This window comes from Pelodiscus sinensis, chromosome 8, assembly GCF_049634645.1.
Source record: "Pelodiscus sinensis isolate JC-2024 chromosome 8, ASM4963464v1, whole genome shotgun sequence".
Lineage (NCBI taxonomy): Eukaryota > Metazoa > Chordata > Testudines > Trionychidae > Pelodiscus > Pelodiscus sinensis.
This window is the reverse complement of record NC_134718.1, coordinates 11,516,039-11,543,066: the sequence shown is the minus strand read 5'-3', so window position 1 is coordinate 11,543,066 and position 27,028 is coordinate 11,516,039. Positions and strand designations below refer to the sequence as shown.

At 45.1% G+C, this 27,028-nt stretch overlaps 1 long non-coding RNA gene across 1 annotated transcript in view; it reads right to left on the bottom strand.

Moving 5' to 3' along the window:
- The window catches only part of LOC112544319 (uncharacterized), a 142,914-nt gene extending 139,472 nt beyond the window's left edge, over nucleotides 1–3,442 (bottom strand). Inside the window, exon 1 of the long non-coding RNA XR_012905555.1 lies at nucleotides 3,259–3,442. This is a non-coding gene — a long non-coding RNA (uncharacterized LOC112544319). The remainder of the gene's footprint in view (nucleotides 1–3,258) is intronic.
- Nucleotides 3,443–27,028: the final 23,586 nt, after the last annotated feature.

Here is a 27,028-nt window from a genome sequence, read left to right as displayed (position 1 = left end):
AACTCTCTGCCAGTGGAGGCTGTGAGGCTTTGGGCTAATCAACAGTGTTTGACAGGGAGCGAGATGAATCCCCACCCCATGCCCTGGGGGCACATCTGGCAGACGTGGTCTTGGCTCTCAGATCCCCATCACGTGGGATGTCTCCTGAACAGAACCAGGACAGTGACTGGGGAGTGTCCCATCCTTGCAGCAAAACTCAGGTGGCCCTAGGGCTGGCCCGAGCGCTTTCCCTCTCCCCCTCCCGCTAGCCCTCACACACGGTAGCCCAGCGAGATGTGTGGCTGCAGTGGGGACTTCCCTCTTGGGCCCAGCCAAGGCACCGGGAGCAGGCGAGGGGCTCAGTGGGGGCCACGCTCACAGGGCTGTGACACTGCGGTTTTCCCAGGAGCAGCTGGCTGTGCCTCACAGCCAGGCATGGGACAATGTGCCGTTCTGTGTGCTGCACCCTTGCGGAGGTGCGGGCTCTGGCCTGAGTCCCTGGGACCCTGGCTGGTTCCAGCTGGCATCCACCTTTCCCCCCTGGCCCTGTCGGATGTGTGAGAGCAGCACAGTCCCAGGCGTGCCCTGGAGCTGCCTACTGCGGCCACGTGCCGCTCGGTCACTAGGTTGCACGTGCTGCATACTGCTAATGCCACACAGCTCACGTGGCCTGAGTGACTCGCTCTCCCCCTCCCGCCTCTGGGAGCCTGGCTCCCCCCTGCCCTTGTGAGTGCAAAGAGCAACACTCACCGGTGGTTCCTTTCCCGACCTCCGAGGACGCACGGGAGACATCGGGGCTGCTGGAGAGGGCCTCTGCTTGGAGGGTCCCACTGCTCCTCTGGTCCGCCTCGTCCTCTGACCCACTGGGCAGCTGTGCTTCCTCCTACACCTCACGGGGCCTGGTGATGGGAGGGGGGTGCCTGCAGGTGTCCACCAGCACCGAGAGTCCGTGGGGTGGTGGTGCCTGGCCCAAGATGGCCTGGAGCCGTTGGTAGTGGGGGCAGGTGGTGGCTCCTGCCCCCTGGCCCTCACTGGCCCAGACAGCCCAGGAGCAGCTCTTTGACCTTAGCCCAGACCTGTTCCAGGGTCCGGACTGGATGACCCTGGTCAGAGAGCACCTGGGCCATGTGGCGGAATATGTCAGCGTTGCGCCGACGGGACCGTGGGTCGTGGAGTGCCTCTTCCTCGGCCCAAAGGTCCAGGAGGGCATCGAGCTCCCCTGTGGGCCAGGAAGGGGCACGACGCTTTGTGCCCCTTGGTGCTGCCTGCGCTGGGGGTGCGGGTTGTTCCCTCCCTGGAGTGGCCATCCTGGGTGGTCTGGTGGCTGTTGCAGGGAGCAGAGCTGCATGGCAGAGCTCTGGACACAGGTGGCAAAGCTGCTTCTGCCTCGTGGCCTCTGCAGGCTGCGTCTGCCTTTAAGGGGGCTCGGGTTACCAGGAAGTCCAGAGCTGCCTGCAGGTACGGAGCGTCCAAGCGGCCACAAGGGCTTTTTTCTGTTTAGACGGCTTTTGTGCAAAATGTCTTGGCTGCCTGTCTACCCAGGCCTCTTGTGCAAGAACACTTGTGCAAGAGGGCTTCTTCCTGAGCGGGAGCATCATAGTTCTTGTGCAAGAAGCACTGATTTCATACAGTAGAACGTCAGTGTTCTTGTGCAAGAACTCACGGCCAGTGTAGACAGGCAGCAAGTCTGTAAGGAAAATCTTGCCAATGTAGACACAGCCAAGCAGTTCACAGCCCAGGAATGAATTTGTGAAACCCTGGTTTAAAAATCAGTCAGCCCTTTCCATTTCAGAAAAGGAATCAAAACTGTTCTCCAGCCAGTTCCAGATGCTTTTTCCTCTCCTTAAATCAATCCGGTAACTAAAATTGGCTGCATTGTTTGTTTAAGGAAATTTTGTATTCCATAGTCAATATTGCAAGCATGCCGCTTTTAGCATTCTCTGAAATCTAAAACAGCTGAGTTATTAATGTCAGAAAAGCCGTTACTACTCAGACTCAGCAACTAACACTCCTCATGATGTTCATTGGCACTAACCATATATTATGAAATCATTAAGAATTATGATATTGTGCCAAGTCTCTGTCATTCCTTCGCATGCATTTTCTCCCAGGGCTTTGTATATGCACTGCAGCAGCATACAGCTATCCAGACATGCACCGCCCCATCCTCTGTGAATGCAGTGTTGAGACCAAACTGAAATGGGACAGTTGCAGTGCTCACCACAGTGAGACATGTGACACAAGGCCTCAATAAAAGTGTCCCCTCACTGCATCCAAAATGCTGAGACAGTCATTTTCTTCATCCCTTTTTCTAACAAGTCACCCCAATCATGGGAATGCTCCGTTGGCTTGCCACATCAAGTTCAGCTTCTTCTTCTTGTTGCTGCCTGTGTGTCTGGAACAGTTTCCCAACCTCCAACATTCCTCCCTGTCTTCATGCAATTCCCCCCCAAAATCCCATCTCGTACAAGAAGTGAGGTAATTCACATATAGTTTTCATCAAAATTTCAAGAATTAGAGAAATTTAAAGCCAGGTTTAATCTAAATAGCGACTGGGTGGTTACTTTTTCACACAGGGACATAAAACGCTTTTCCTTCCCCCTCCTAGTGACATCATAATGTTACCTATCCAGTGAAGTAATCAGTTTTAAATGTAGGTAAAAGCTTTTGAAGTTGGCAACTCATCTCTTCTGTAATGAGTTTTTTTAAAATTGAAAACACATTTTGAAGTCTTTTACATTATTATTAGGAAGCAAAGCAAGCAAATCCCTTTTAAAGTCAACAGTGTTTTTTTTCCATTCAGCAACAAAACAAAATAGGCTGAACAGCATGTCCATAAACTTTCCACAAACATTTCCCTTTGGCCTAAGACAGAATGGAAAGATCTCCTAAAGGAGATCATTTAAAATTGGACAGTTATGAGTCACGGAGAAAGAGATAAATTTAACCACTGCATTCACTGCGGGGCTCAATTTGGATCTTGTCTTTGGGGAAGAGGTGTTGTTAATGGGAGTCTTGTCACTGAGCTCAGTGGCCCCACTGAGCAGTACTTGATAAATACTCATGGGGCAACTCGTAGAAAATAGCCATCGTCAAGCCAAGTGGCATCAAATCCGACCTCGCATTATTTCACTTACCACAGCAGTTAAATCAGCTACTTACAGGGTGGAAAGTGAAAGCCCAGGAATACTGCCGGTGAGAGTCTCAAACAAGATAGAATGAAATGAAATTTGTTCAATTAAGCACCAAAGAAAATATCTATTTCTGAGTAGAACTTACCCAGAACATCCACCATCCACTCTTATGAAGAGGACCAGGGTTCAGAAAAAGGTTCGGACTATCTGAGCCTGGTAACTAAGTCATATCTCTAGCACAATATCAGGACTTTGGTTCAACACAGATTCACTGGGAAGCATTCCACACGCTGAATCACTGGGCTCCACATCGGCAGCAGCTTGGCTTCCATTGGATTTCTCCCACCCAAGCACTGATCTGGGCTGACCCTGCCTAGTTTATGAGACTTGACAAGTTCACAGCCTGAAGTGAAGTGGTGTGGCCATAGGCACTTCTGCATGAGAGTTCTCTCCCCCCACACTGCCGGCAATCAGCCCAGCACCGAATGCGTCATTTAAGCTTGTGACAATCTGACAAAATCCAGTAAATGTCAAATCCAGGCTTCTATTCTGTCCTGAACTCACCCTGGGATGCCCCAGCATTACAGTACATCTGCTGCTTCAATCTCACTCGAATGGATTCGTTTTTTGACCATGAAAATTTAACATATGGAATTTAACTAAACAACGGGGTGAGAATAAAACATTTCCTTGGAATGTAAGTTTGAGTCAGCACTGAGATCGGGAAAAGAAATGAGATTACCAGATACACTTATGCAATGCAAATGCAACCAGGGCCAAAATGGGTTATAAACACACTAGTTGTTGTAGATAAAGTCACATTATAAATCAGATTTAAACTACAAACAAGATAGCAACAACACCCCCCCCCCCGACCATATGTTCTTCAATATTGATATTTCTGGTCAGCCAGAATTCCACTGGTGACTTTCTGAGGAAATACTTCCATCACCCTTTCCATGAGCAAAAAACATTCACTGCTCCTTGCTCTCTTGTGTCTGCTTGCTGTGAGGAGGCAGAGGCAGGAGATAGAGTTGTAACCCTGCCCTTTTTCAGACAGCATGGCCAGATTTTCAAAGAGCACCCAATGAGAACATGGGTGGTCCCTGTAGTGACTGAACACTTGAAAAATCTGCCCCCGACTATTCATGGAGACAACAACCTGGGAGCAAGAAATGTATTTCCTGTATGGGAATCAAGCCAGCTTTGGCACCAGCATATAAGAGCTGAGGGAGAAGGTTTTGAACTGCTTTAGCTGCACGAGAACCAGTTGGCATTCTGTCTTGCTTATAAAAAAAACCTCTATTGCTGCTAGCTGTAACTGGAGCTCATATAATGTTTCATGAGCACACCTCTTGATGAGGAAATATTTTCAACAACCAATTTAAAAAAAAATGACAATCTTGTTTGAACTGAACCCTTTAAAGTTCACCATCTCCTCACCGCATTTCCCACTCACAGGCACAAGACACCCCTTCTCAATTTTATTTAGTTAAATTAGAGAGAAGATGCACTCATGATTTGGGAAAAGGTCTATTGCTGGCATTGCCACAGGTCTTGTCAATACAGATTTATTCAGATGTGGCCCTTGTTCAGCCAGCAATTGGTCTGTCTGTACCATGGCAAAAATCTTAGTGAAGACATAGAAAGTCATATGAGAGTGCTTTATGTTTGAAGTTAGGAGTAGTTCATCTGGAGCAAATCTTGGATTTCCTTTAGGTTTTGTCCTTTTGTGCCACAATGTTGGTGGCTACAATTGGAGTGAATGCTCAATTTAGATACAGCCACGGACTTCCTACAGCTTGCCTCATCTGTAAAATGGGGATAACAGCAATTTTCTGTGCAACTTACCCTACACGCCTGAAGTGCTTTGAGGTTGTGAGATGCAAGAAATTAGATACGTGCAAAACATGCTCTTTTTATTACCTAGCCTTTCAAAGATAAAAGTCTAGATTTCCAAAAGCATTCATTTCCAAAGCTGTGTTAAAGAAAAGGTGAGTCAATTTACATATTAAAATACATACAGTGTATCTTTTGATAATAGTGTGTTATCTCCTTACCAAGAAAGCTCTGACTGCAAAAATCTAATTGGAATTTAACAACTCATAAAACCCCCGAAATGTCACATTTTACACATGCAAATGTTGGATACTGTTTAAAAACAGTCACCTCCTAGCATACGAGCTCAATGCATTTTACGTCAAAGAAGTTAAACATAAATGGCCCTATTCTCCCCTCAATTTGTGCACGTAAATCCCATTGACATGAATGCATGCTGCATGCATATTTGACTGAGCTAACTATAGCGCTAACAAGACGCTTACAATTATAGACAATTACCTTGGGTTTCTTGCACCTGGCATTTACAAGAAGCCTTTGTTAGCTGGATCCCTTGAAGGGGGGAAGATTTCCCTGTATGTAAAGGCCTGCATGTTCCTCAAGATTTAAAAAAGTCCTATTAACCTTCTTCCTCCAGCTACCTTTAATTGCTTGGCCTTCTCAGTCCAGGAAATGACACTGAAATACTTATTGAAATTATGAGCTTGATTGCACCTAGTTCTGTGCAAGCATATGTGATGGAGAGATGGGACAAGAAGCTATCTTCCTCCTCCCACCATTTATGCCCAAAGCCATCCTTACCCATACACGGACTATGCAGCTACATAGGGCACTTACTGGGTCTCAATATCCACCCTCCCACCTCTTCCTATCCCTGGTCTGTAGCTCTGCTTCCTTTGGAGAAGGTCTAATTAACTTAAAATGAAAAAGCCTGACAGACCCATTACCAGAACACGCAACCTATTAAAGAGCCATTCAAGTGGTAATGAAGTCATTTAACAAGTGTTTGCCATCCCAAGGTATGTACTGTCAGTTTCTGAATTTACAGTGTTAGTTTAAAATTTGCTGTAAAACTAAGGTCCTGTCAACTATTTCATTAGTGTGTTCCTGAAGGTTTTTAAAAAAAATCCCATCTCTAAAAAAAATCGGCATCCTCCCCAACTGTTTTCAGGGATAGGGGCACCAATTTAATATTGTGTACGGCCCCATAAATCATAAGGATATCCCTGTTTATGCCCTACATGTGTCTAATGATATAGTGTCAATCCTCAGTACTGAAGCAACACATAGCTGCCCTAGATCTACAGAATGCACATGGAAGAGTACAGTAAAGGTACTGTGATAACCATGTTCCCATCCTCCCATTAATTTAAGGGCAGCTGAGAGTGGCCCCAATATTTAGCTTGCATTATACATTCCATTATAAAACATGCCTTTCTGAGACACTGTAACACCCCTCATTGTTTGCAGCAGGCCTTTGAAAGTGAGTGGGGACAAAGCCCTGGAGTCAGAGATGTGCCTTTTTGTTGTCTCATGGAATTCTATTCAGGTTCGGCTGAGTTATTCAGTTTTGAAAATGGCCGAGTCTGTTCCCTCATGAGAGGGCCTCAAGACAATTTTGGCAATAAGCCAAAATAATGATTAAATAGGTTTCTGAGGCCAGGGCAGCATCTCTCCCACAGATTAAAGAGCACAACAGAAAACTGCTGGAACAGCAGCGATCAGAGAAAGGGGGGGGGGGGGAGAAAGTCAGAGGAAAGCTGTGCTGAGCTCCCACCCTGCCTTCAACCATCCTTAAATCTGGCACATGGTCCTCCGAGTGGCCCACTCCCATCCTCTGGGAAACACAGCAGAAAACTAAACTTTCAGGAGACAGAACTGGCCTTGTTTCCCCTGGCCAACCCTCAGGCCCCCAAAATGGATCACTCTAGGATAATATTCCTTGGACGCATGATATATGGTGACATACTACTGTGATAGATAGGAGGAGTGCTGGCCTTTTCTGAACATCCCAGCATTCAGTGACTAAAGGGTTAAACTCGGGTAGCTAAGGAGAGCTGGCAGAGAGCCAGGAGAGCCAATGGGAGAAGGTATCGAGATTTGAATGGGAAGATATACCTGCCTGCTCTTTTTCTTTGTGAGTTTAAGCCAGGAATTGGGGGAAGAAGATAAATTGAACCAGCACAACTACTATACCTCCAGCCTGTGTCTACACTGCACCCCTTTTCCGGAAAAGGGATGCTAATGTAGCACGTTGGAATAGCAAAATCCGCGGGGGATTTAAATATCCCCCGTGGGATTTGCATTTACATGGCTGCCGCTTTTTTCCGGCTTGGAGATAAGCTGGAGAAAAGCGCCAGTCTAGACGTGATTCTCCGGAAAATAATTCCTTTTCTGGAGGATCTCTTATTCCTACTTCAAAGGAAGGAATAAGAGATCCTCCGGAAAAGGAATTATTTTCCGGAGAATCACGTCTAGACTGGCGCTTTTCTCCAGCTTATCTCCAAGCCGGAAAAAAGCGGCAGCCATGTAAATGCAAATCCCGCGGGGGATATTTAAATCCCCCGCGGAATTTGCAATTGCGATGTGCTACATTAGCATCCCTTTTCCGGAAGGGATGGCAGTGTAGACACAGCCACAAAGAATACTGGGCTTTGAAATGGACTGGATCTTGAAGCATGGATCATGAGTAGATAGGGAAATGTCTAGTTAGATGCGATCAGGTTATTTTCTTTGTTTTGTTAGAAAATACAGGGTCAGACCAAAGGTCCATCTAGCCCAGTATTCTGTCTGTCGACAGTGGCCAATGCCAGATGCCCCAGAGGGAGTGAACAGAACAGGGAATTTTCAAGCCATTCCTCTCCCATCACCCATTCCCAGCCTAGGCTAGGGACACCATTCCTACCCATCCCAGCTAATAGCCATTGATGGACCTAACCTCCATGAATTTATCTAGTTCTTTCTTGAACCCTGTTAAAGTCCTGGTCTTCATAACCTCCTCTGGCAATGAATTCCATAGGCCAACTGTGCACTGTGTGAAGAGAAACTTCCTTTTGTTTGTTTTAAACCTGCTATCTATTCATTTCATTTGGTAACCCCCAGTTCTTATGTTGTTTGATTAAATTTCTGTGTGCAAAATCCATGTACCTCTCCCCATATGTAACTTTAAGCTGCATCTCAGGGCTGGAATTTCTCTGTGTTTTTCAATTGTTCTTTCCTCAGGTGCTTTAAAACACCCAGCAACCAAGTATGCTTTATCAAGTACATCTTTTTGTTTTATTAATAAAATCACCTTTTTTTAAAGCAATGATTTGATTCTTGTGTCCTGGAAGGTAATAGAAGATCTGTGTACACGTGTCTAAGACTGAGAGGTCAGCAATCAGAGATGCAGATTGTTTTCTCTCTCCACCTCAAGCTCTCTTGTGGTAAAAGAGGTTGGGGGTATCTGCCTGGGAGAAGTTCCAAGTGCTTCTCCCTCAGTTCAAAACAAGAAAGTTTTTTTTAAAATTAGTGGTGGCTATCTCCCAAAGCCACGGAATCCGTGACCTTGGGGAGATTTAAGCAGAAGTCTACAGAGGCGAGGTATTTTTAAGGTCTCTTGTAGGCCCCACCTTCTGCATTTGGTGTGCCAGAGTGGGGGCCAGCCTTGACAACTGGACCACTACCTCCTTTCATGCAAAGAGACCAGATGCAAGTACATGACTAGTTAAGTTCATTTTTTATGTAATTTTTAATAGTATGGTAGCATCTTAAGGCCCCTGCTGGGACCATGCTTCATTGTGCTGTATGCTGGACAGCCACAGTAAGAGCAAGTTCCTGCCTCCAAGATCTCAGTGTAAACAGATAAGACAGACCTAAGGTGGAAGAAAGGAAGTTCTCTCGTGGTGAACTTAGGCTCAGAGAGACTGAGCCAAAGTCACAGGAGCTCTGTGGCAGACTCAGGTAAATGAAACCAGATCTCTCAAGTTCTAGTCCAGTCTTTTAGCCATAACATTTCCTTTCCTGACTCGCACCAGCCAGCGGAGTCGAGCCATGACGAGGTGGAGCTAGTAGGGTTCACAGATTTTAAGGCTGGAAAGGACCATTATAATTGTCTAACCACATCTCAAAAAATTGCGGTCTTTCAGCGATCAAACAGTTGTCACAAAGCTGGTCTTAATGCCACAACAAAATTCCATACGTCTCGCTTCGCTTCATTTCCATATATGTCACTCACTCTCTTTCCCACTTATTCACATTCTAGCCTATCTGGGAAAACTCTTTTCAGTGCCTGCTTTCCACAATTATTTGGTCAAGACCCTCACCTAAGCTGGTAGGAATGATAAAAAATGAGAGAACCCATCTCTGTCCCCCGTGCCTCCTGATTCCCTCCTTTGTACATCTAGTCATGAAAAAGCACTAATTATCATCCGTGGTGCAGGAGTAAATGCTCTTTGCAGCTATCAAGAGTCTCTGCTTTAAGAACAACCATATTGGGTCAGCCCAATAGTCCGTCTAGGTGAGTACCTGGCCTTCTGACAGTGGCTAATAACCAGATGCATCAAAAGGAATGAAAAGTACAGAGCAATTATTGAATAATCCTCCTCTGGCCCCAGGCTCAGACTCTGGCAGACAGAGGTTTAGGGACTTCCTTGTCCCCTGGATTATGTTAGCTAATAGCCATGGATGGACTTATACTCCATGAACTGATCTCATTCTTTTTTGAACCCAGTTATAGTTTTCGCCTTCACAACATCCCTTGGGAATGAGTGCCGTAAGCAGACTGTGTGTGGTGTGAAATATTATTTCGTGATGTTTGATTTAGACCTGCTGTGTATTAATTTCATTGGGTAACCCCGGCTCTTCACATAACACACTTCCCCTATTCACTTCCTGCACACCATTCATGCATTTATAGACCTTTAATGTATCCCCCCCTTAGTCATCTCTATTCCCGTCTGAACCTTTTACATCTCTCCTCATAGGAAGCTGATCCATGCCCTTAATCACTTTTGTTGCCCCTCTCCAATTCTAATTTTTTTTTTTTAGATAAGGTGATCACGTCTGCATGCAGGGGCAGATGAGAATGCCGCGGGGCCCAGGGCAGCGCCGCAGGGCCCCGGGCAGCAAAATTTCACGGGGCTCCCCCCTTTGACATAGCGCATGCGCCGTGGTGCCAAGGTGCATGCGCGGGGCCTCGGGAAGCGCGGGGCCCGGGGCAGCTGCCCCGTTTGCCCTGCCCTAAATCCGCCGCTGCCTGCATGTGATATTCAAAGTATGGACATACCATGGCTTTGTAGAGTAGCATGGTATTTTCTATCTTACTACCTTTTCTTTTCCTAATTCTTTTTATATTAGTTTACTTTTTCATCCGCCCCTGCACATTGTGAATAGTTCTCTTGAAATATCTGCTCAATGACTGCAACATCTCTTTCTTGAGTGGTAGCAGCTAATTAAGACACCATGATTTTATATGATAGTTGGAGAACATAATCCCAACATGCCTTACTTCGCATTTAGCATTGAATTTTGTCTGCCATTTTATGCCTAGTCACTGTAATGACCAGGACATGGGAGATCTGATCTAGTGGTCAAAGCAGAAGTTGCGAGACAGGTCAGAGCAGATACTAGGATGTCACTTTTGGACATTCAGGCTTGAAATTCCTTCACAGGCATGCATTTACAGGCAAATCCTCATCTGGTGCAAATCAACAGATCTCCACTGAAGTCAATTAGGAATATTACCAAAGTGATGGGTTCTGTATGAGCACAGGCTACAGCTAAAACAATTTTATGCCACCATAAAATTCTATAGGTTGAAGTTGTTGCTATACTTTGCATAGCAGAAAAGTGGAATTAGAAAATAAGAAACACATTTGGTCAAAATGGGCCTATTTAGATTTTTTTTATTACCCTTCCCGTTAAATTCTTGGCCCAGAAATAATATTTTTAATGCGTCTGTCAGAGAAATTGTCTGCAGATTCCAGGTCAAGATTTTGTCTACAAACTAAGCTGGAGGCCCACTCAGTGTTTAGTCCACAGTTTTTTGTTGTGGTTGCTAGCAACTGCAAGCTTCATTTTTAAGCTAGCCAGTCTGAAGGGATTTAACTTCTCTTTATACTCAGTTCACACATTTCTGAAAATGGGGGCTGTTGGTATTCAGACAGGGATAACAAGAGGTAGATATTCACAGTACTAACAATATCCTAGTCTTTATGGAATGAAGATTTTTTTAAAAAACCCACACCATAGGGAAGTCTCTGGGTGGATGCAAAGTTCTTCACTCAACTGCTGAATTATTTTTAAGTGAAGAAACGTCTGAAGCTATGAAACTGTTCATTCTTTCTCCAATTACTGGTGAACCTGAAAAGGTCTGAGGGTTAAATACAAAAGAGCACCTTAAGTTTCTCAACTCTTCCTACTAATCTGACTTTTTTCAGCCTGAAGACCTGGCTGACAAATCTTACAATGACAACTCTTTTTGCAAAATTCACTGTGGCTTTTAACTCTGAGCAGGCTGTAAATATGGACCAAATATAAGAAAACAACATGCAGAATTGGAAAGGGCTAGATTTGGATACCTTTACTCAGAATGAGCGCCACTTTCCTGCTTATATAGTTTCACTGAAGTCAACACTACTACTTGTCAATAGGTGGCTACTCAACCGAAGTCGAGTAATGGAAGCTGGCCTGATAAGACTCAGTTTCTCACTAAAAGGTCAGATTGGTCGAATGACAAGAACAAACAAGAGAGTCAAAGCAATATGAGGGAGCTCAGTTTGCATTGTCCTGTCTGCACAAAAGGGCTTCTGCTCTTTTGCACACAGGGCCAAGGTCTACATATTTTTGCTGACATCACATATCAGTCATCATGGGTATGATCACATGTACCAGCAAAAGCCCCTGGTCTTGATACAGTTATTCTGGGAAAGAAGCACTTGTGCTGGAACAGCTTATTTGCTCAGGAGAAGTGGGAAAGGGGACTGGAAGAAGTTATACTGGGAGAAGCACAGCTTTGACAGTACAAGCTGCAGCCCATCAGGTTATGTGCCCACCAGACATTTTGCTTTCCACTGCTCACGCACAAGGTTGCCAGAGTCCTCTGGTTTCTGTGTCTTTTTTTTATACCTGTATTACTAAAGTGACACACACATAAAACAAGGGCACATGAAGTGGCCGTGCACAGCATTGACTGTAAAAGTCGTGTGCTCCCCTCTGCATCCACTCAAAGGACTGCTACGGTCCAATTGACACATCCCGCAAATTCTAAGTATGCGAGTGTAGTTAGCAAATCCCAGGAGACCGTCTTGGTTATGACAATCTTGTGGTCCATTCAGATGGAGGAGGGCCACTCATAAGTCTAGGCTGCCCATTGCTGCTACACGTGCTATGCTGGAACTGTATACAAGTATAGCTATACCGGCTAGATAATTTTATTATAGATCTACCCGTAGGGAAACAATATTCTACACATTCTTTCACAGCTGTACATACACCAGAAAGTCTCAAAGGAACTTAGGTCCAGATTCTGCCATCTTTATTCATTTTGCACATTTAATTATTTCTGTAATACAATGACAAAGAGTGTCCCAGAAAAGGTAGGCATGGTGGACCCTTGTTTGGACCCTACGCAATGTTTGATGGCACACGAAGGATTCAGATTCAGTAGAACTGATAGGCCGCCAGCCATTATCTTTCATGGTCACGCTCCGTGGATTACCCTGGCTCTGTTTCAGCTCTGGGATCTGACTGTTGATCAAGAGAAGCAACTTAAAAAAATGTATCTACAAGAAAAATGGAAGCAGCTGAGGAGGGGAAAATAAAGGGAGAAATATCCACCATTCACTTGTGTATTTCGCTCAGAGCGATGTGACTCCTAACAGGTAATTAGCTATCAAAGAATAGAGGCTGCTCATCTGGCTAAAGTGTGGAAACTAATTTACCTTCCAAAGTTGGGGGGTGATTAGTTCTTTGAATCTCAAGAGAGATGATGAAGGATGACTAGCAAGAAACGCAGCTGGCTTTTAAAGGCAGAGGAATGATCGTATTACTACAAAGATTTTTAGATTATTTTGTACGAGATAGAAATGAATTGCCATCAAATACAGTTTATTAGTTTCCTATGGGTCAGAAGGTGGTCTAGTTTTAAAATTAAGTGAGACTTAGAGAGGCCCTGTCTACATTACAACCATGTCCTTACTGGAGAACCCAGTTACAACACAGGCTGACTCAGTGTCTGTAATACTCTGCTGTGGGCTGTGACTCCCCAAACTCTGTGCCATTGCTGGAGCAGACCAGAGGGTCTGGAGTTTGACAGAGTGGTGGGGTGCCCCAAAGGGCAGGTTGTGGTATTTTAGCTTGTCAAGTGACAGCCTCAAAGGGATCACTGTGACAGAACCTGTCACAAGTATAACTATGTTGCTCAAGGGTGTGAGAAGTCCACCTCCATCTACTCCCTAGTGTAGACAATACTATATACATGATGGGAAACTCTTCCATCTGCATCATAGTATTTTCCCTGACGTGCTGCAGCTGCCCTGCTGCAGTGTTTTAATTACAGACCTCGCCCTACATTAAAGACTATGAGTGCGCAAGCATTCTTCTTTCAGTTTAAATGGAAGGAACAATTAAATCCCTTTGGTAGTCATATAGCAGGAAAGGATAGAAGCTGCTGCCCAAAGCAATGGGACCAAATGGGAAGTTACGATAAGATGCTTTGTTGTGTGGGCTGAGGGGCTCACCAATTGCAGATACAAGGGCTAAGAGATTATTTTGGCAAAGTGTATGTGTGTGTGTGGTTCAACACACTTAACAGTTGTGACTATGGCTCTGTTAGGATGCAAAGAGACAAAGCTCCTTGGGGTACAACACTGACTGGAGACACAGATTTAGACATTGTGAACAAAGAAACTCCCTGCTATGTTTCTGCTACTGGAACACAGTAGAACTTAGAATACATTCTTTGCAAGTTAATAGGTTTGAATCAAACATAGTAGTAGGAGGAGGAGGCACCTTCAGTCTCTAGAGACTATGGGCGTGTGTCCCTGAGAGGTAAAGAATTTACTCTTTTGATTGTATGGCAGCTGTAAGCATGTCTGAAGAGACCCACTTTAGAGACAATCTCTGCTGCATTTGTCACATTTCAAGATGGGGTTTCTACTCTTTTGCAAACTCCTTTCTTCTGCTAAGTTGGACTGCTTCCTCTCATAACTCCAGAGATCTTTATTAAGCTCTTGTTTCCAAAGGCTGTGGTCGGGAGTGTGATCTTCCCATTTATTCACATCCATACCCATTATTTTGAGGTCTTGCTTGCACACATCCTTGCAATGCAATTTTGGGCACCCTTTAGATCTTGTTCCAGATACCAATTCACTATAGAGGATGCAAAAGCAGCAAGGAGTCCTGTGGCACCTTATAGACTAACTGAAGTGTTGGAGCATAAGCTTTTGTGGGCAAAGACCCACTTCGTCAGATGCATAGAGTGGAAATTTCCAGAGGCAGGTATAAATATGCAGGCCAGAATCAGGCTGGAGATGACAAGGTGGATCCAATCAGGGAGGATGAGGCCCTTGCAACGCAATTTTGGGCACCCTTTATCTCTTGTTCTGGATGCCAATTCACTGTAGAGGATGTCCTTTGAAATGTACCCATCGCTCATTCAGCACCCATGCCCAAGGTTAGTGGTGAAAGTAACTTAACATTTCTTACAGGTACTTTCCTATTGCAACCTGGATCCCTGCCAGCTCTTTAAATAGCTCCCCACTGGCTTTTGCTGCAGTTCAGCTGAAGCTGCGCACCAGGGTGCGACCACTTACTTTCACCACTGCCAAAGCCAGCGAAGGCATCTCTGGTAGAGGAGTGTTTGTGTGCTGAGTATACTGGCCTGTTTGAGCACCTTTGTGCTAATAACTCTCTCCCTTGAGGAGATTTCAAAAACTTGGCTAAAGCAACACACATGAAAATTGTTGAGCCTCTCCTCTTGGGCTGTGTCCACACTCAGGGGTTCTTTCGAAAAAAGTACCCTTTTTTCGAAAGAACTTCCCCTGCGTCCAGACTCAAGCCGCGTTCTTTCGAAATTAAATCGAAAGAACGCGGCTTTTCTTTCGACGGCGGTAAACCTCGTTTCACGAGGAAGAACGCCTTCCTTCGAAAGTTCTTCTTTCGAAGGAAGGCGTTCTTCAATGTAAAGAGGCTGTCTTCGAAAGAGAGCATCCAGACTCGCTGGGTGCTCTCTTTCGAAAAAGCGGATTTCCGCTATCGAAAGATCCGCCTGCAGTCTAGACGCGCTCTTTCGAAAGAGCCTCTTTCGAAAGATGCTTTCGAAAGAGGCTCTTTCGAAAGAAGCCTGCAGTCTAGACACACCCTTGGTGAGAGCATAAGGCCCATGTCTCACTCACATACAGAAGTGTGCTGATAATATACTCATGATACACCTGGATCTTTGTGCGTTCTGTCAGTTTGCTGTTTTGACATGATTGTGGAAGCTTTTCCAATGCGGATGTAGAGTTCCGCTTCAAGTGAAAGGTTTAACTGTGACGGTGGATCCCAGACAAGTGAACGTATTCACCACTTCAAGTTCACAGTTGTTGATCTTGATGGAGGGTGCTTCCTGGACTCCTTGGCACAGTGTGTTAGTCTTTTGTGGCTGATAGTAAGTCCAAAGTCTTGGTAGTCTTTGGAAACACTGTCCATTGGGCTTTGAAGAGGAGCTTTTGTGTGGATTGTCATTGCTCCATCATCAGCAAAGAGGTGGTGTTGGAGAAAGATAGTCCAAGTCTTGATTTTAGATGTGAGTCTTGCAAGGTTGAATGGCTTTCCATAAGATCTTGTGTGAAAATAGATTCCTTCATCTGAGGAACCAAAATGAATACTTGTTTCAGTATCAGGGAAAAGAAAATCCCAAAGTAAGTTGGGGCAAGTATACAACCTTGCTTAACACCAGAGGGGTTGACAGCTTCCACAGGCCCCCAGAAAAGGTGTAAATGGGGGGTGACTCTGTGCTGGGGAAAAGGTGGAGCTAGGGCAGCCAGCCCTCCATGCTGCCTGGCATGGGGCAAAATCTATAAGAGCGAACCCATGTGGTACACAATCTGCTGGAAGGATAGTAAAATGTTACTACCTAGCCACCTTTGGGGCTCCACTCCAGATTTTTTGGGGTGGGGCTATGCCTGTCTCATATCATCCATTTTTCCTCCCAGTGCAAACCATCCTTCCGTGCCCCAAATATTGGCCATCTGCTAGGCCAAAAAGCACAGTGCTAGTGGAGTTAGGCTGGTTTCAGAGAAAAGGGGAATGAATTCCCAAAGATGCCACATATTCTATGGCCTGACTGAGGAAACCGTGGCTCTGCAAAAGCTGAAGTTCCTGGAAGAGGATATACAGTTGCTGTGCAGGCTAAGTAGAGAGTGCAGTCAGTTATGATTCCTCAGTCACTCACTTAAAGGAAAGTTGAGCCTCCTTGCACATTTATTTGTCCCAGCTGTCATGCTTTCAAATAGAAAGTCTGACCCCATGGAACCGTTCAGTGACTTGCATTTGGTTGTCCTGTTTATGATGGATATGTTATCTTGCAACTGTGCCTGTAAATAATGATGCCCCGAATTGTAGTTACGTCCACTACTGCGTTAAGCCTGGAATCGCAGCATGGTAACGTTATCAGAACAGTGCTCCTCTTTCTTTTCTCAAAGGAAGAGAAATTAGAAAGGGGAAAAATGAATACATCGAGCTTCCTCTCCTCCATCCGGACTTATTTACGTCAAATACAGGGAGTTGTTTGTATTCTGGAAAACTGGCCACGGCTAGCTGGTGAGCTCACTGCTGTTTGTCCTCCGACGAGGCACTGAACCAGATGCGCAGCATGTGCCGATCAGTGAAGCGTCACTGGAGCAAACAGAGCGATGACAATTTACGCCGGCTAGCGGCGGCTATGCATTCTCAGCCACTGCAGCTGTAGAGCTTTCCAATATGGAATCCCCGGCAGACGCAGCTGGTGAGCGACAGATAAAGCAGCAATTATCCAGGAAAGAACACAGTGAGCGTCCCCAGGGTGCAGAGGGGAGAACCTATAGTTCAAGGGTATGTTGTGAAGGGGCCGAGAGGTGGGAATTTAGTTACACCAATGAGCTTGCTGGCTCCTGGAGAGAGAGTCTTGAAGAGGAAAGAATACCCACATAGGGGCTACACTTGAGCAGGCTGACACAGGCCTGCATTGGAGTGTAGAGGGACAGCACCTGGGGGTGGGGGTGGGCACTTCAGAATGCCTTAATGACCATTAACACCCTGGGGAACGAAGCAGAACACAAACTTCTTCACCTTGTAAAAAGCGCAGCCGCCCATGCACCGATGTGAGAGAAAGGGGAGCTGCACATTTCAGGAGCAGTACTCTCTCAAGGGCACAGACTGCCCTACTGACCAGACCTGACCCGGCACCAAGGGATACAGGGAGGTTACTTATTCCCTGCCGACAGCTGGAGCGAGCCAAGCCCTTAATGGATGTTTGTTGTTCTTGTTTTCCCTAAAAAACACAGATCTGTAAATAGTACCCCCCCCCCCCCCCCCGCTCTCCGGCTGTGTTTGGGCTGTGTGGTTATGTTCTGCATTGAAGGCCATGTGGTCAGGTGCGCTGCCTAGCATTCATGATTGAGCAAGATACCATTGTTTCAAACACTGCCCAAACTTAACAACAACAACAAAAAGATAGAAAAAAGTTTTCATTGAATTAAAAACCAATTTATAGTCATTAATATTCCAGCATGTGAACTTCAAATTTGCCTTCACAAGTATGCACAACGAATATAGCTAGACTATACACCCAAAGCAAAAACAAACACAGAAAGGATCGCACAAATGAATTCATTAAAAAAACCCACAATGGGCCCTGTGACTTTTTATCCTATTGTAGCCCTGATACAACATTTACAGTTTGTCAGAAACAGGGTTAATATTGCTACATTTTAGCATGACATCATCAATCTGCAGCATGATGTAATACAAAGGTGAATAATAAGCAGCCCGCAGGCCAGGCACAATTCGCCAGGGTTAGCCCCGGCGGGCTGCCAGACACTTTATTTACCTGCGCATTCACAGGTGTGGCTGCTCGCAGCTCTCATTGGCAGCTGTTTGCTGTTCCTGGCCAATGGGGTCTGTGGGAAGGACCATGAGCCGACTCCCTCTGCACTCTGCTCCACAACGCCCGCCCGCACCCCTGGTAATTCTGAGAACACATCCTCAGGGACAGACTGTCATAGGGGAGACAGGGCGGGGCAATGGCAGAAGGGGTGGAGCTTGTGGAATGGTAAAGGATAGTCCCCTCCCCCAGTGCACCAGGACTCTTGCGCTCGATTGCACAATTGCTCTGGCCTGTGGGCTAAGAGTGGAGACCCCTGACCTAGACCATCCCTGTCTAACCTGTGCTTAAAAGTCTCCAGCGATGGGGATTCCACAACTACCCTAAGTACAAAAATACATTATTTAAGTATCATTATAGTTGGAAAGTTATTCCTAATATCTAACCTAAATCTCACTTGTTATAAACTCAAACTCTTTTTTTGGTCCTACCTTCTATGGCCATGGACAACAATTGGCCACCGTCTCCTTTTCTATATTTGAAGACTGAAGTCCTCTTTCAACCCTCTTCTGTTGGCTAAAAAAGCCCCAGTCCTTTCAACCTTTTGTCACGGGTCAGGTTTTCTATACCTCATCATTTCTGTTGCTCTCCCTTAGACTCTTCCCTCCAGTTTGTTCACCTCTTTTTTGAAATGTGATGCCCCAAATCAGACACAGCTCTCCAGTGAAGACTTCACTACACAGAGGTAAACTATATACTTTGACTTCCAAAGCAGCTTGAAAAATGTTCTAGTTAGTTGAACTGGTCAAATATTTTTTGATGGAACAGTTTTCCACCAGAAAATGCAGTTCATTCAAAACTGAATCATTTTAATTTCTGACAAAAGTTTCCAGTAGGAAGAAGTCAAATAATTCTGACTCCCATTTCACTTCAATTCAGTTTGTTTGACATATATTATGACATTTCAATATCATCAAAATTACATGGTTGAGCATGACAAAAATTTAGATTTGTTTTGTGGGCGCTTTTGTCTTTGTTCCAAATCAGAGGAGGGAAAAAACACATCTGAAACCCCCACATTATAGAGATTCTTGCTGCTGATGAGTTCTAAGAATTAGTTTCCTTTAGATTTAGTTAGCTAGTTTTTCCAATTCCTTAGCATCTCTATCATTAGTCTACCACAGATTTGCTGAATGACCTTGCATAATTCACATAGCTAAACTATACCTCAGAACTTGTCTAGACTAGAGAAATTTGTGTATCTTGAAACAACATACAGTCACATCTCTACTGTACATATGCAACATTGGTACCGCATCTACATTAGGACACTGTGCCATTAATTCACACAAGCGAGCGTTCCCCTGAGGTAGATAAACCTTCAGTTTCCTCATCTGTAGCAAAAGAGGGATGATAATAATCCTCTGGAGAGATGGTCAGAAAGTTTTGAGGAAAAAACGTTTTTTTTCCCTCAGCTAGCTCTAATTATCTGAGCGCAAATGTAATCGTCTCCAGAGATGGCAGGTCATGTTATATGTTTTTACTTTTCTGTGGCAGATGGGACAGTATGTTTGTGGGCTCTGTGAGAAAATAGGTAAGGAAACAGTAAGGAAGTTCAGTGACTGTGTATAATTCCAGACTTAAATCACTGAAATGGCTAATACAGAGGAACAATTTCCGACCAACGGACAAGTTGCGAATGCAACAACATGTGGGGGGTGGGGGTGCATGCGGAATGGCGGATGATATTTAAATACAGTTGTCAAAATGTGTTCCTTTTAGCTGCCTGTGAACCGTAAGGACATTACAGTTTCAGAATGCAGCTAAAATGCACCCCCTCGTTGTTAGCATTACCTTCTGGCAACACAGACACGAGCTGCAAGCTTAGATTGGTTTTCCGGCTCGACTGAAGACCTCTCTTTTCAAATAATGATCTACATATTTGTTATCAAATAGGCTTTGGGGAAAGCACTCCACCTATTAACAAGAGCATTAATACATATTGCTCCTACACAGCAGAGAAGCTAGTGAGTATTGTACACACATTAGGATCCGGGACGTATCCTACAAAAACTCAGTTAGTCTTCCCACAGCTTGCCTTATTTAAATGCCTTCCTTGAAGTGGCAGCCTTCCTTCCATTCCACAGTGACCTGATCTAGAGATGCGAGCAGGCAGAGGCTCTTGAAGATGCAGCTCAGTGCTAGCCATATGTTATTTGCAGTTGCAGAGGGGCTTACCTATTAAAATTCAGAGCAGCTGCGTTCAATGATAACTGCATACGACCAGCATTACTTTTTTTCTGGGAGCAATGCCACTCTCAACTCTATCAGGGGAAACAGCAGCTGAAGAGACAGAAAGTCATCGGCAGCTGAAAGGCAGACTTGAAACCCCAGGGACTTGTTTCAACGGTAACATTTATTCAGCTCAAATAAAAAGTTGAGGACACAGTCCCCCCCCACCACAGCAAATACTATTTATCTAGAAGCCCTGTCCACACTATGGTGTTAAATTAGCCTGGTTTCCAGAATGGTTTCATTTCATTCTATATTAAATGAAATAGCTCTCAAAATCAGTTACACATGCGCTAATCTGGTGTACAACCATGCTGGGGCTCATATCATGCCATTCCAACAGGATTCAAGAATTAGTGTCATGTGGACGCAACCCGGGCTCCCAACTTCTAACAGGTGTTATTATACGGTATGCTTCCATACCCAACAGGGTTAGCCTCTTCCTGACAGGTCCCAATGGTCTGTCTGCCTTCTGCCTGTTATGCCCCTTTTAAAAATGGAGGTCAGAACTGGAGATATTCAGGTCAGAATCTTCCGGTCTGGACCTGTTAAATCTGCCAATGTTTGGGGAGTGTAGGGATGTGGGGTCCCAGTTCATCCAAAGAGAATGGAGAGAGGCTGTTCTCAGTTGCGACAGAAGACAGAACAAGGAGCAATGGTAGTAGGAGAGGTCTAGGTTGGACATTAGGAAAAACTATTTGACTACGAGGGTGGTAAAGCACTGGAATGGGTTCCCTAGGGAGGTGGTGGAATCTCCATCCCTACACGTTTTTAAGTCCTGGCTTAACAGAGCCCTGGCTGGGATGATTTAGTTGGGATTGGTCCTGGGTTTAGCAGGGGGTTGGACTTGAGGACCTCTTGAGATTTCCTTCAACCCTAGGATTTTATGATTCAGACCACCCTAAAAGCAGGACTAAACTAGTGCATTTTTACAGGCCAACCAACCCCCATCTCACAGCGGGGCGGCACATACTCACTTGCTGACCCATCTTCACTCCAGTTGTGTGGGTTTTTTAAGGGTTGCATCCTTCACCAGAGAAGAAATACAACATCTTTGACAAGTCTCTTGATACATGCCCTCATTTTTGCTCTTTATTCCTCCCTTTACTTTCATGAAGCTGTCAAAATGACATGACTTGGGCCTACTCAGCACACGCAGATGAAATTCCCAAATGGAATCAAATCAGGGAGAATGTTGCTATCAATTGCATGTGGTGGACATGTCCACGTTCTGTCTAGGAGCAAGCCAAGCACTGGGCATGCTGCCATGAAGGACCACAAAGATCCAGATGGGGAGAGGTCCTTGCATGGAGGCACCGTGCTGGAGGATTGAGCAAGAAGCGTCCCACCCTGAACAGCTGCACAGGGGCCACTTGTGGTCATGCTCCCTTGCTCTTGGGAGGTGCAGTGACTATTGTTCCTGTTCCTTCTGGGATGCAAATCCACAGAACAGGGCTGGGAAGAGGCAGGATCAGGCCCTCCCCGCCTCCCCCAACCATCCAGCAGGGCAGGGCCGGTAAGCTATATTAACCTAATGGGGAGAACAGACTGTATCCCCATGGTGCAAGAAGCAGGTCCTCTCTACACAGTTGGCTCAGAAGCTCAAAGCTGCTTAGCCAATGCCCACTGAAGTTAATGGCTGGCTTTCCAATTACTCCCAGAGGTTCATAGTCTAAATGAATTGCTGCAGCTGGAGGGAACAGAGTCTCCAATGCAGATGCTCCTTTGCATGCATCTGCATTTGAGCAAGATTCAGTGGCTATGTCTACGCTGCAGGAGAATGTGCCTCCCAGTCAAGGCAGAGACAGACAGACAGACAGACACACACACACACACACACACACAGGGTCTATTTAAGCCATTGTGCTAAAAGGAGCGTGGGCATTGCACTATGGGAAGCTGCCTTGTGCTCCCAAGGCAGTGAAAACACTGGGGTCCACACAGCCCAGCTGATCTTCTTAGCGTGGTCTCTTGAGTGGAGCTAGTGCCTACCCGCCAGCTGCAGCACAGACACACCTGAACATACATTGTGAAATGCTTCAGGACAGCCAGGCACCGACAATAAACACTGCCGGGGCTGGATTCTTTTCCAGAAATCTTCTTGTGTTACAAGGAGCATCCCAGACACCCTCTCTCTTCATTTGCATCTGTTCCTAACATCTGGCCTGCACCAGGCTTGCAAATAACCCATACCCATTTAACATCACATCACCATTCCTACATCCAGCCTAAGACACCATACCATCCTCTGAGACCCTTCAGGCAAACTTATCTGGCATTTACCTTTAAGGTCTTAAGCTTCCAAGAACAAGAACTATGGCTTCATTTTGGCCAGTGTATAACTAATAAGATAGAATTATATCTTATGAACCTAGAAATTGCGGGACACATCAGATCTGTGGTCTGTCTAGTCTAATTTCCTGTCTGACAGTGACAGCAGACCCTTTTAGATGCTTCACGGGAAGATGAGGGAACCCCACAAGTAGGCAGATGTTGGATAATCTAGCCCTTACATCTCTGAAGCAGGAGGTTTGATAATGATTGTTCAGAATGTCTTAGACTGGCTGCATCAGAACCTTCAAGCAGTCATTTAAAAAAAAATCAATGAATCCTTCTCCACTCTCAGTGAGTCCTGAGTGAACCAACACACGCAATTTAAACTTTGTTTCCCATTCTTTGGAGTTAGACATCCAGCCCCTACACACACAACCTCCCCGTCCCTGTACCATAGCTTCCCAGTCCCTCCACCTTTCCCAGCAGGTAGGAAGCATGTGTATGTTAATTAGCAACATTTTGGGGGCGTCCTTTCTTCTACCCTTATGCTAACAGCTGTACTGCAGACTGACAGTGAAAATGTCTTGGCATTTTTAGCTCTCACGGTAAGCTTTATCACCTCACTGTGCCTGTACCTCACACGGAAGCAAAATAAAAGAGACCCATGTCAGTGCCTTCCCGACTGGGCCAAGCATTGTGGCTCATATCAGTTCATAGAGTTTGTAAGGAAAGAGGAGACAGGAATTTAGGAAGGGACTAAAAAGGGGGTGTAGAGCAATAAAAGCCAATCAATGAAAGCTAGTTGCTGTAAAGCATGACTCATGTCTGAGCATAACAGGCGAGCTGTTAACAAATGCACTGTGTGCAAGAATACATATTGGTTGGGACAGCAGGGAAAATGCTAGCTACAAGTTAGACCTGTTACCTTGCTTAATTTTTTACATAAAGACTTTTGCCTTGCAAGCTCAATAATGTTCCCTCCCCCAACCCTAGTGATATTTAAATATAAAGTTCTAGTCAATAATGCATTTGATACATAGGTTTGCTGCTTAGGAGGGAAAGGAACACTAAATCCTGCAACAAACACAAAGGCTGAAATGCTTAGGACAAGCCAAAGGTACTTCATGGCCCTTTGGTCCCAAGAAGTAGGCCACGTGTTTCAGTGAATACATAACAGCTGCTTTCTTACAAGTAGAAGGAGGGTCCACGTCAGAGGACTTTATTTTCATGACACACAAGATTAAGCCAAGATGGGAACTTTGAAGCAGCAGCAAGGAAGAGAGGTTGGGACATCAGTCCTGCTCCCATATCCTAGTAACGTAGAATGTGGAAGACAAGTTACAAAATTCAACATGCTAATAATGAATCTTCTTTTCCTTCTGACTATCTCTGACTACCAGCTTCCTCTTCCTATTTCACACTGTTCTTCAACTGCACACACACAGAACAAATATATAAAACCGAAAGACCTGTTAACGGGTACATTTCTAAAATGATAGCCATGTCTAGGGTGATAAGATCTCTGCTGTTTCAGTGTGCTATAAGATATACGCATACTCCGTAACATTGAAATTAAAGTTATAAATAGGCAAGGCTCAGATCTAGGACTTATAAATAGTGAAAGAAGATGGAGCTGCTTTTCTTATATGGGCCATTACAGTTTTACAACCAAATACTGTAAATCAAGCACTGGTATATTCCAATGTTGACTCCAAGTCAACAATTTTACAACCTACATTATGGCCCTAGTCTTTTGGAAAGGATGCTATGGGGCAGTTGTATCATGTTACCTTATTGCATTAATTAGAAGCAAGTGGTCTGAGCCGAAGAAAGACAATTATTTCTGGTTTAAAACAGTCTTATATGATTTGACTGACTTTTTGGTTTAGCAATGCAGAGGTTATGCAACCCCCCAATTTTATAGACGTCTTAGGAGACATCCAAAACTTTATTTTAAAAAATTCAAGTGTTTGGATAATTAGGGTGCCACACAGCTTACAGAACTGACTAGCCATTCAGAAGTTAGTGGACTAGCCACCCTGGAGATTAGGAATGGAATTCCACTCTTGTGGATCTTAGGCAGTTTTCAGAAGCAGAGTTTTGATCTGCGACAAGGAGGACGTGGTTTTGGCTACCAGAGTAGTACTAAACCTCCCATTGACTGCAGTCATTTAAGTGCCCGAACAGGTGATAAACAATGCCTCAAAAAGTGGATATTCAAAACTAGAGCCATCCAAAAAAATCAGTGCTATTTTGAAAATCTTGGCTTTAAGTACACTGTGTGCCTTGGTTTCCCCATGTATAAAACAGGGACAACAACAGCACCTATTATTTATCCCATGGTGTCAGGGGATAAATAATGTAAATTTTGATACTGAGAGGTGACCGGATTGGCTAACAGGGGAAATCCATGGTGAACTAAAGCACAAAAAGGAAGCTTACAAAAAGTGGAAACTTGGACAAATGACCAGGGAGGGGTTTAAATATATAGCTCAATAATGCTAGGAGGTTATCAGGAAGGCGAAAGTGCAAGTGGAATTGCGACTGGCTAAGGATGTGAAGGATAACAAGAAAGGTTTCTACTGGCATGATAACAAGAAGAAGGTGATCAGAGAAGGTGTGCGGCCCCTACTGGATGAAGGAGGTAACCTAGTGACGGATGATGTGGGGAAAGCTGAAGTACTCAATGCTTTCTTTGCCTCTGTATTCACGGACAAGGTGGGCTCCCGGACTAATGCACTAAGTGACGCAAGATGGGATGAAGATGGACAGCCCTTGGTGGGTAAAGAACAGGTTAGGAACTATTTAGAAAAGCTAAACGTACACAAATCCATGGGTCCACACTTTATGCGTCTGAGGGTACTGAGAGAGTTGGCAAATGTCATTGAGGAGCCTTTGGCCATTATTTTTGAAAAGTCATGGAGATTGGGAGAGATCCCAGATGATTGGAAATAGGCAAATGTAGTGCCCATCTTCCAAAAAGGTTAAGAAGGACGATCCAGGGAACTATAGGCCAGTCAGTCTTACCTCAGTTCCTCAAAAAATCATGGAAGGGATACTTAAGGAATCCATTTTGAGGCACTTGGAAGAGAATAAAGTGATTAGGAATAGTCAGCATGGATTCACAAAGGAAAAGTCGTGCCTGACCAATCTGATCAGCTTCTATGATGAGGTAACTGGCTCTGTGGATTTGGGAAAGTCAGTGGATGTGATATATCTTGACTTTAGCAAGGCTTTTGATAGGTCTCCCACAATATTCTTGCCAGCAAGTTAAGGGACTGTGGATTGGATAAATGGACAATAAGATGGATAGAAAGATGGCTATCTAGAAGGCCAGGACCAGCGGGTAGTGATCAACGGCTCGATGTCAGGATTGCAGTCGGTTTCTAGCAGAGTGCCCCAAGGTTCGGTTCTAGGACCGGTTTTGTTCAATATCTTTATTAATGACCTGGATGAGGGGATGGATTGCACCCTCAGCAAGTTTGCGGATGACACTAATCTAGGGGGAGAGGTAGATACACTTGAGGGCAGAGATAGAGTCCACAGTGACTTAGACAAATTGGAGGATTGGGCCACAAGAAATCTGATGAGGTTCAACAAGGACAAGTGCAGAGACCTGCGCTTGGGATGGAAGAATCCCAAGCATTGTTATAGGCTGGAGACCAACCAGCTAAGTAGTAATTCTGCAGAAAAGGACCTGGGGTTACAGTGGATGAGAAGCTGGATATGAGTCAACAGTGTGCCCTTGTAGCCAAGAAGGCTAATGGCATATTTGGTTGCATTAAGAGGAGCATTGCCAGCAGATCCAGAAATATCATCATTCCCCTTTATTCGGCTCTGGTTAGGCCACATCTGGAGTATTGTGTTCAGTTCTGGGCCCCCCACTACAAAAAGGATGTGGACGCATTGGAGAGGGTCCAGCGGAGGGCAACAAAAATGATTAGGGGGCTGGAGCATATGACCTATGAGGAGAGGCTGAGGGAGTTGAGTCTGTTTAGTCTGCAGGAGCGAAGAGTGAGGGGGGATTTGATAGCAGCCTTCAACTTCCTGAAGGGAGGTTCCAAAGAAGATGGAGAAAGGCTGTTCTCAGTAGTGACAGATGGCAGAACAAGGAGCAATGGTCTCAAGTTGTGGTGGGAGAGGTCCAGGTTGGATATCAGGAAAAGCTATTTCCCTAGGAGGGTGGTGAAGCACTGGAATGGGTTCCCTAGGGAAATAGTGGAGTCTCCATCCCTAGAGGTGTTTAAGTCTCGGCTTGACAAAGCCCTGGCTGGGTTGATTTAGTTGGGATTGGTCCTGCCTTGGGCAGGGGGCTGGACTTGATGACCTTCTGAGGTCTCTTCCAGCTCTATGGTTCTATGATTCTAGGTACTATGAAGGTTAAGCCCTCTGTAATTATATACAGGCAGTCCCCGAGTTACGCGGATCTGACTTATGTCGGATCCGCAGTTACGAACGGGGCTTT